Source organism: Mytilus californianus, unplaced genomic scaffold (assembly GCF_021869535.1).
Source record: "Mytilus californianus isolate M0D057914Y unplaced genomic scaffold, xbMytCali1.0.p SCAF_27, whole genome shotgun sequence".
Classification (NCBI taxonomy): Eukaryota; Metazoa; Mollusca; class Bivalvia; order Mytilida; family Mytilidae; genus Mytilus; species Mytilus californianus.
The window spans coordinates 1,877,995-1,887,914 of record NW_026262676.1 but is presented as its reverse complement, the minus strand read 5'-3'; positions in this window follow the sequence as shown (position 1 = coordinate 1,887,914).

Here is a 9,920-nt window from a genome sequence, read left to right as displayed (position 1 = left end):
TTACGTGATAAACTTAAGCACTAAGGAGTGTTATGTTATATAATATAAACACTTGCATGTAAATAATTTATCAGCGATGTTTCGTATATTATTTTGACATTATTAACACACTTAGCAAATTCATATATCACTATATTCCTTTCATTAATGAATGAAATAGAAACAAAAAAATATATTTTAATTATTTTCTTTTATCTCTTAGCTAATATCCTTATAAGATAATTATGGACCGCTTTTTAACACAACCCTTTATGTACCACTTTTTTATTTTACCATTATTTGCTTGTTCAACACAGACCTTTATGCAAACTAATGCTTATCGTGGCAGCCAGTTCAAATGATAGAGGAGGCATGCAGATCAAAGAGAAAACTCCAATCTTGCGCAAGTAACTGGCAAACCTAATCACATAAAACTGTTTTAAGTTAACATACAAAGCTGTGATTAAAATAAGTTGTGGTGTAAGACTAACGACCATAACAACTTCACCACCACAGCCAAAAAAGTACCAATATCACACTACTTTAGTTTAGTGGTAAGTATTCTGGTCATGTCAACACACTAATTCAGTTCCTTAACGTATTTCATAAAATCAAGAAAAATGTGACCATAATGTCAATGTCAACCCAATTTTTTTTAATCACTGTGTTTTAAACCTGTACTATGGACAATAAACAAACAGCAGCTTCAATATGTTGAAGAACAATTGATTCTCACTTCATTCCCACACTAGACTAATGGAAAAGCATTAAAAATGCAATTTCCATCTGATGCCGAAATTACAGTTATTTTTCCAATTGATTGTGGAATGAAATCTTCATATCTGGAGGGAAATAACAAATACTAAAATAAAATAAAAAAATATTATGAAGGGTCGAGTGTTTAATGAAATGACATTTCGTATTTTGCATCTCCTGTTCCACTTTGCTAAATACTGAACCTTCTTTCAAAGTGCACTTCCCATCCTTACAGTCTTGAATAACATGCACTGAATGCATCTCTCTGGCTATTTTTATGACATCAGTCACAACTTCAGGATCATAACGATTTCGGCCTTTTGATTCAGAACATACATTTAATATATAATGATATAATGGCGCGAAGGAGTAAATTCGTTTACTTCACTGTAAGAAATATACATCTCGGTCAAGGTTGAATGACTTATGGTTCTGTTATTACTTCGACAGATTTCAATTTTATATATCTTGTGCCATAGGAAACAATTTGATGAAATGCAGGTTTAAAAAAAGAAAGACAATGCATGTTCAAGTTTTACAGGGTGCATTCTTGATATTTTTACAGGAGGTTGTAAATTGACTGAAAATTCATCCTCTTTACTTTGTCAACTCTAAACTTGGTTACTGGAACTTTGGTTAAAAGTTGTACTCTTGTTGATATTGATATTTTTACAGGAGGTTGTAAATTGACTGAAAATTCATCCTCTTTACTTTGTCAACTCTATACTTGGTTACTGGAACTTTTGTTAAAAGTTGTACTCTTGTTGATATTGATGCCATAATTGACAATAACTGTTCCTTTACAATATTGTTATCAGTCTCATAAGTGAGTCAAATATCTCATCGAAGTAGTTTTCTTGGAGCCTTGATTATTTTCTGCTTTTTGTTTACCTTTCAAGATACGAGCAAGCAATATGTTACTCTGACCTGGTGTAATAGCATTTAATACAGCAGTTATTGCCTCATCTGCCATCATTTCACCATAAAATTGTGATGTTTGGCTAACAGAGTCAATGGGTGTTTTGAGATGGTGCTTCAGTGGACTGATCTTCCCTTAAGTTACCAGAAGCTAACACCACACCAGCCACTCAGGTTTCAACATTCATACATAAGGCTTCATTGTAATCAACATTACCACTCTCATCACATTCCTCTTCTACAAGGGATAAGATTCAGTCAACCTTTGAGTGCAGGGTAACCATGAACACGTGCAGCCCAGTGGAAGCAGAACATCCTGTTTAGTCGACATGTATATGGTATATTTTAATGAAAGTATTATTATATTCTAACAGGAACGTAAAATTTAATAATATGACTTTTGACCTGAATACTTCTAAAGATTTTAAATGTTATCCTATCTCTTTAAAATAAAATCACCTATTTGCCACAACAGAAATGCTCCCAACCTCCGATGATTAATAGTATCTTCTGTTGGCAAATAACTGTGAACTGAGACCACTCAGAAAGTTTTCTGCAAAATGAAATATTAAGAGTAAATATTTCTAAGGTATTAAAAAAAGATGAGAATATTTGGCTATTTTTCATTTATTGGAGATACACATTTTTCTATTCTAAGTTTTTATATTAATACATGATAATGACCATAACATGAAGTGATAAGAAGCATGTATTTTATGCATTAACTCCTTTTAGGAGTAAGTATCTGATTTTAGCCATATTGACTAGTTTGTAGGCCTAGTTATCCTTATCATGATTGAAATTGTTTTTTTTTAAACCTATTAGTACTTTTAAGAGATTGAGCAAATAAAGTACACAAAATGCATTGTTATTAAAGGCCAATAACTCTTTGAAGCAGTCGAACAATGATTTTGACAGGCAAAAAATACTAAATATGATATGCTACTATCTACAACTGTACAGAATCGTCAAGTGTCGTGTATATTTTTTTTATTATGACAATGACCCATAATCGTTTTAAACATATATTTTATTCCTTTTACCTTAATTACTGAAATATATTGTATTATTCAATAGTAATCAGACACAAATATTAGGTATCAGTTTTTTTATGTTCAATGAAGGGAAACTAACCTTTCCAATGTTAATTCCATAAGATTGTCCATCTTTTTACTGGGCATGTGGTCTAGTTTCAACTTGCCATGTTTCAGGAGGAAATACATCAATATGCTGCTAATATCTGTTCTGGAGGAAACACCTTAAAAGTAAAATTTACATTGTATGATATGTGCCCGTCCCCTTAAAGATGTAAATTGTGAAGATTAACCCGCAGTATTGTAAATTCATGTTCTCAGTTCAGTTTACATTCATTTGTTTACTTTAGATTTTCAAATATTTTGGACTCGAGCATCAGTGAATATACACTGATCTATTGCAGGAAATTGGCACCGTTTACTTATTAAGACTTTATAGACAAATAACTTTCTTCATATTCAGATTCATATTGTAATTATGTAGTACGAACTTTTATCTCTTGGAATTCTGTGGTATCAGATGTGTGATTGCGGTACAAAGCAATAGGTAAGATTCCTGCTTTGTCTTTGGTAGTCTCAGATCTGACGGAGCGTTGTCGTAATGTATTTCATAGCCCAAGCCGGTCTTGCATTTAACTTTCATGCTTTAATGTTACAATTAAAGGCTCCTCCATAAGCTTGCATCTTTGAAGGAGATACCGTTGAACGGTATCGGATAGTAAATCTAAACTAGAGGTACTGTGTGCAGAGCCCACAAAGCTATACCGCCCGCATGTTGCAAGTTCATTTTGCACCCCAATAAAATAATTTAACCATGAAATAGAATAGGAGGTGCACAATGGCATTATACCTGTAACTTGAGAAAGATTCTTGAAATTATCATTAGTGGTTTAGGAAGATTTATGGATATAAAATGGGTACCCCTATGTATAAACACTTGTTCAACAGTCTGTGTGTCTTCTAATCTAATAGTATGGACCTAAATCACTGCATTGAGTTGATACAGGTAATATGTGTTGGATCAGATTTAACTCGAATAATTCAATCCCACTCCTTTTCCGATTTTGGCGTCGCCAGCTATCTGTCTGTTTCTCTTTTTGCAACAGGTGTTTTGTTTCTTTTTTTTTTTTCAGCTGCAAATTTGAATAATGTGGCTGCAATTTAGGAGTAAGACTCAAAAACGGTTCAACTGCATATTTTTAGGTCTTGTCACCTTACTGAATGGGTATCTTTAAAGTAATATGAAACGAGTTTTGGGTGAAAAAAATGTCTTCAAAAATATGCTTGTTATGTTTACATTCCCTAAAAACTAAACCATTCGTGGCTGTTTCGGTACGAGAATCGCGATCATATGACATGCAAACCAGAAAACAATCCATCTGCTACGAGTTTTTTTCATAACAATGGAGGTTAATTAAATTTCGGATGCACCGTTCCGATGATTGCCGATCTTCACCAGCGTAAACAATGATGACGTCAACGATGGATGCTGAGGTGAGTCCACGTCATACTGGTTCAGAAAGAAGTTAAACTTCTAGCGTTAAATTGCCTTGCAAAGAAATTCTTTCACCTGTTTTTCTAAAGAAAAATATCAGTTGAAATAAATTTCATTCTAACTTCCTCGATATATATTCAAAAATTGGACTCGTCAAAATTAATGTGTTGGATGGAAGAAACGATTCTTCTAAATCCCATTCACCAAAAAAAGTTAGGAAATGTGGGGCATTTAATAAATATTGTTGCAGAGTACTCTGTTAACCATTCGGTCCAAACTTTATCAGAATTACTTAAATGATTGTAATCATCAATATAGGATCCTGAAAAGTTATGTTGTAAATTCAAGGTCCCAAGTTCAGAAAGTTTAAGAAAATTTAGTTGATCTTCATTATCAAAAATATAGTCTTTTCCAAATCTCCAGATTTTAAACATTATATATCTTCATTTGCCATGCATACATGCATGCCATATTTTTTAAATTATCAGATGTTCCAGGTTTTGCACTTTTGTGAGCAAATATTCCAGACGACTTTAATGAGTCATGTCTACTAAACAAACGGTTTTCTGAGGCATGAGGTCTTTCAGCTGGATTGTCTTTTGAATTTAATTTTTCAAAAGAGATATGTGTAACACTATAATGCCAGAACATTAACAAGTGTCACTAAGAGCATTCGTACTACGGAACTGGCTGGCGCCTCAAAAAGTTCATGATCCACCACAAAGATCAATTTCTTCTTTAATTGTCCTGTGACAGAAGATATATTAACAAGTGTGACAGGTTGGCCATTCTCATCACATTTATAATTTGCTGACTGTACTACAGTAGAAGAGTAGACAGATTCCAGGAATAAATATCTTATTGCGGTACATGCACTAGGTTTTGACTTGTCAAAGTGGTGATCTTGACGAAATTTATTTCTCCAAGTTTTGCCAATTTATCCTGGTATTTATGATGAGATTATTGCACCAGATCAATATAAGCAAAGACTATGCCTTTGGCATCCTTTAATCCACTAATACGTTTTCGCTATTCTCACGCTGTAATGTTTAAATGAAAGATTTCACTTGATTTACATAAGTGTGCATTAGTCTTTCCTCCATCATCCTAACCCTTGGTGGTTTTTTTTTTTAAGAAATCATTGCGTCAACAGCCTGCCCATAATGTTGGCGCTTTGCCTGCAAGGTATTTTCTTAAAATAGTGGGTGTTTATATATATCATGTTGAAAAGGATATATTCGGTATACTGTCTGTGGCTACGGTCAGCAAAATTTCTCTTGCGTCAGACATAGTTAAAGATGGATTTTTATATCCCGTATCGTTTTCTAGCCTAGGATGGATTTTACTTCCTTCTATAAAGGCAAGCTCCAAAACCTCTACCAGCTGAGGAAATTTACCAGCAGGCGTTTGTCTTCCAGCAACTTAAGCCCTTGCTTTAAATGCATTTTCTTTGTTTTTCAAAATCATCCTATTGTAAAGGTTTGCTGTTGTTTGTTTGTCAAATCATTCCTAACCGTCAGTAAACTCTTTTAAAATTTTGAATGAATGCATTTTTGTGTCTAGTTCTGCATTTGTATAATGGAGACAGTCTATCTCATTTTACAATGGGTGTTCTTAATTCCTGTTGACAAATTCTTTATGATATATGATGTAATTTCTGACCATCACAGTCTCTGGTTTCCATTATGAACTCGGTTTCATTTATGTAAATTTGTTTAGTATTATAGTGTCAGAGATTACCCCCACCAACATGCAAGGTAAAAGGATATGGTCAACGTCGAAATTTGACCTTGGAGCATGAATTGATAATCACTGAAACAATTATGTATAAAACAGGGTTGATTTAAGATAACATCTAATACAATTATCACAAAGGTGGTAAAATTTACTGAACAATGTTGTAAAATTCTCAATATGCTGTGGTTGGTTTAAAGTTACATCTACTACAACTATCTTTGAAAATTGGTTGAATTAATTTTAAAATAAAGTAAAATTATCAACAAAAAAAGTGACCAAATTTAAGGTTACATTTAATACAGTTCATCTATAAAAGGTCGATATATTGATTGTTGGTTGCTTAACGTCCAATGGCAAATATTTCATGCATATTCAGGACGAGAACAAATTAACAATAAATACAATAGGTAGGTTCTGTAATAGGGGCGTCCGGGGTTAAGGTCGGAGAAATTTAGACTGCCACGGGAAATGAGGGAATATTGGAATGGGACAGAAATTTAGCCTTGCAACAGGTCACCTACGGACCCCTCAAAGAATTGTTGCAAGGGTTCTTAACGTGCAAAGAGCGTGGCACTCTCTTTACACGAGGCATCGGATTTAACGTCCCCATTCTGACCGGACGTGGCTGCAAATTTGTACATCCCGCACAGCCAAACGGACGCCCCACTTTGACGAGGGTTTTACCGCCGGTCTGAGGAAGACCAATGGCGACCATACTTCTATTCCCCAGTCACCCTTGGGGAGCCGTTATGTTGTCATCTCCTTTAATACATGTTCTTTTAGAAGCTGCACACATAATGCATCACTAAAAATTTCTATAGTATGCTCTATTTTACTAGTATCTATTCGCCGCCTAATGTGCTTGGTAGATTCTGTTCTGATTACTGCACCAGGTCCAAATATAAATGCATGTTTCCTGGCTTTGTCAATTTTATATTTTGTTATATGTGGAAATATTGCTAATAATTTAGACTTTGGATATTGATAAACTATCAACGATAAAACCCGGCACCTGCTGCTGTTGTATTTTTAGTTCTAGTACAGTTGTCATAACACTTATAGCACTTCTTTATTGTTTGTTATCTTATGGTATGGTTTCAGTATCGTCAATAATGTTTTTTAACGTTAGACCTTAATTGGGAGCAATATCATTCATCAATGCATCTGTTGTCTCGAGTGCTTTTCTCTTATAATACCGAGCTGTAGGTTGGCTTAATTTGTCCAGTTGCATTGATAGTTGGGACTGATAAATTCACGACTTATAAGTTCACTGTTGATTGTCGATATATGACAAATTTGGCTTCCTCTCTAGTACTCTAATTTGAAAATAGACTTAAATATTGGGTTTCTTCTTGTGATGAAATTTCCTGAAATTACAAACAATAACCATTGATCCATGAAAATAGATTTGCAATTGCTATTACAATTGCATACCAAAGATCATTGACTTATCATGAAAGGTTCATCTGAAACTGACTAAACCACATTCATTTTAACATTTCCCCTAGGCACAAGTTTAAAGGCAATTTACCATGACACGGATGGGGACAGAACAAAATGATATCGAGAGTAAAGAACTGGGACGAGATTGGAGAAATATCCATTGAAATAAGTTTGGTAGTGCTGAATGGTGATATAACTGCATGCATAATATCACCAACTAACTAATAATGGTAAAATCAAAATTGACCTTGGTAAAACAAATAAGGAAAACAACAGGCCTCTAAAACAAATGTATAACGCATGCCCAAATTACATTTAGATATACATTTCTCTAATTCTTCGTCAATTTATCCCTTTCTGCACCCATTGTATAAAAAAAATATAATCAACGTGTGGTTCGTTTGATCTCAGTTCTTCATTGGTTAAAATCCGATTATGACGTCGAATTTTCTTGCTTTCCTCTGAATTTCCCATTGTCACAGCATGAAAAAAGGCGACCATGCCTGATGACGTCACATAGAAAGAACACATCTTTTTGCAGATCATTCGAAAAGAGGGAAAACATTTGCCTGCGTATTGTTTGAAAATCATTAGAGAAACAGATTCAACCACCAAATCTCGTGTAATACGATATTTATCCACTCTCGACAGTTGAATTTTAAATATTTAAAACGCTCGGCGAGCCTCGCGTTTTAAACTTGAAAATTTAACTGTCTCGAGTAGATAAATATCATTTCACACTCGATGCAGTGGTAAAATCTATATTTATCGCTATTTTATATATTAAAAATTGCATTACAGATAATTTTAACTAAATTTTTACAATAAATTCGACCACATTTAATAGGTAATTGTGTTAGATGTAACCTTAACCTTGCCACTATTTTATTGAAAGTTTTACTACCTTATAATTTTTAAGTTCATTAGACCACATTCATTCTGTGTCAGAAACCTATGCTGTGTCAACTATTTAATCACAATCCAAATTCTGAGCTGTATCAAGCTTGAATGTTGTGTCCATACTTGCCCCAACTGTTCAGGGTTCGACCATAGCGGTCGTATAAAGCTGCGCCGTGCTGAGCATCTGGTTGGCGTTTGATTTGCCATTTGATCAGGTACTTTCCGTTTTGAGTTTTCCTCGAATTTCGAAATTTTTGAGATTTTACTTTTATTCTAAATAGGATCAAAGCGGATAGTCCACCGATTATACTTGCAGTTTGCGTTTGCTAATTTTGAAATTTAACAACTTCACTTTAATCTTGTCAACCCCAAGGGTGACTTGGAAACGAAATATGGTCACTTGGTCTTCTTCTTTGGTATATAACACAACAACATGTTGTATCTGCATCAAATTGTTGTCGACGGGCACTCAGTTTCGTGAACACTCCCTGCATATTTCCCGTCATGCTGATAAATCTGTATTTGCCATCACAAATAGCCTACGAATGAAAAGTAAACCATCGTTATGACGTATGAGGAAAAATACCAGTTAACAATGTGTAATCTTTAAAAATAAATAGCTTGTTCAGCTGCAATTATAAGCATGTGACTTATGATGTAGTTGTTGAACAAGCAAATTGGTTGGTGACATATAATCAGAACGGCTTCTTAGGTTGGTTTTTTTTTTTTTTTTTTTTTTTTTCTGTTGTTTGATTGCTGTCGTATTGGCGTAAATTCCACATCTCCTGCAGTTTTCGATTCGTTTGCCCCCAAGGGTGACTGGGGAATAGAAATATGGTCACCATTGGTCTTCCTCCGACCGGCAGTAAAACCCTTTCTAAAGTGGGGCGTCCGTTTGGCTGTGCGGGATGTAAAAATTTGCAGCCACGTCCGGTCAGAATGGGGACGTTAAATCCGATGCCTCGTGTCAAGAGAGTGCCACGCTCTTTGCACGTTAAGAACCCTTGCAACAACTCTTTGAGGGGTACGTAGGTGACCTGTTGCAAGGCTAAATTTCTGTACCTATCCAATATACCCTCATTTCCCGTGGCAGTCTAAATTTCTCCGACCTTAATCCCGGAAGCCCCTATTACAGAACCTACCTATTGTATTTATTGTTAACTTGTTCTCGTCCTGAATATGCATGAAATATTTGCCACTGGACGTTAAGCAACCAACAATCAATCAATCATCGATTCGTTTGCTATACCATTGTATAAGTTTTTCTCTCCCTCAAGAATATACTCACATAAAGATAAATAGTAGCGATATGTACCAAAATTTATAGTGCAAAGTGTATAGATTTTTATTTGTCTTTTAAACCTCTACTGCTCTTTTAATATTAAGGGACATGTCTGTATGGCAGGGTTCATGTGACATTGACCTTTTTTTATGGATCATTCCTCTGTGTTAAAGTGTTTATCTGTCAGGTTATCAGATAATGTAAGAAATAATTCAACTGCATTTAGTGTATGCAATATTCTAATGTGTACTTGTCTGGCTGGTATTGTTCATCTGACCTTGACCTCAATATCATGGATAGTTGATAATGTTAAGTTTCTGTGATAATTTTAGTAAGACTTACTAAATGAATTTAACCCTGTATACTACCAATATCC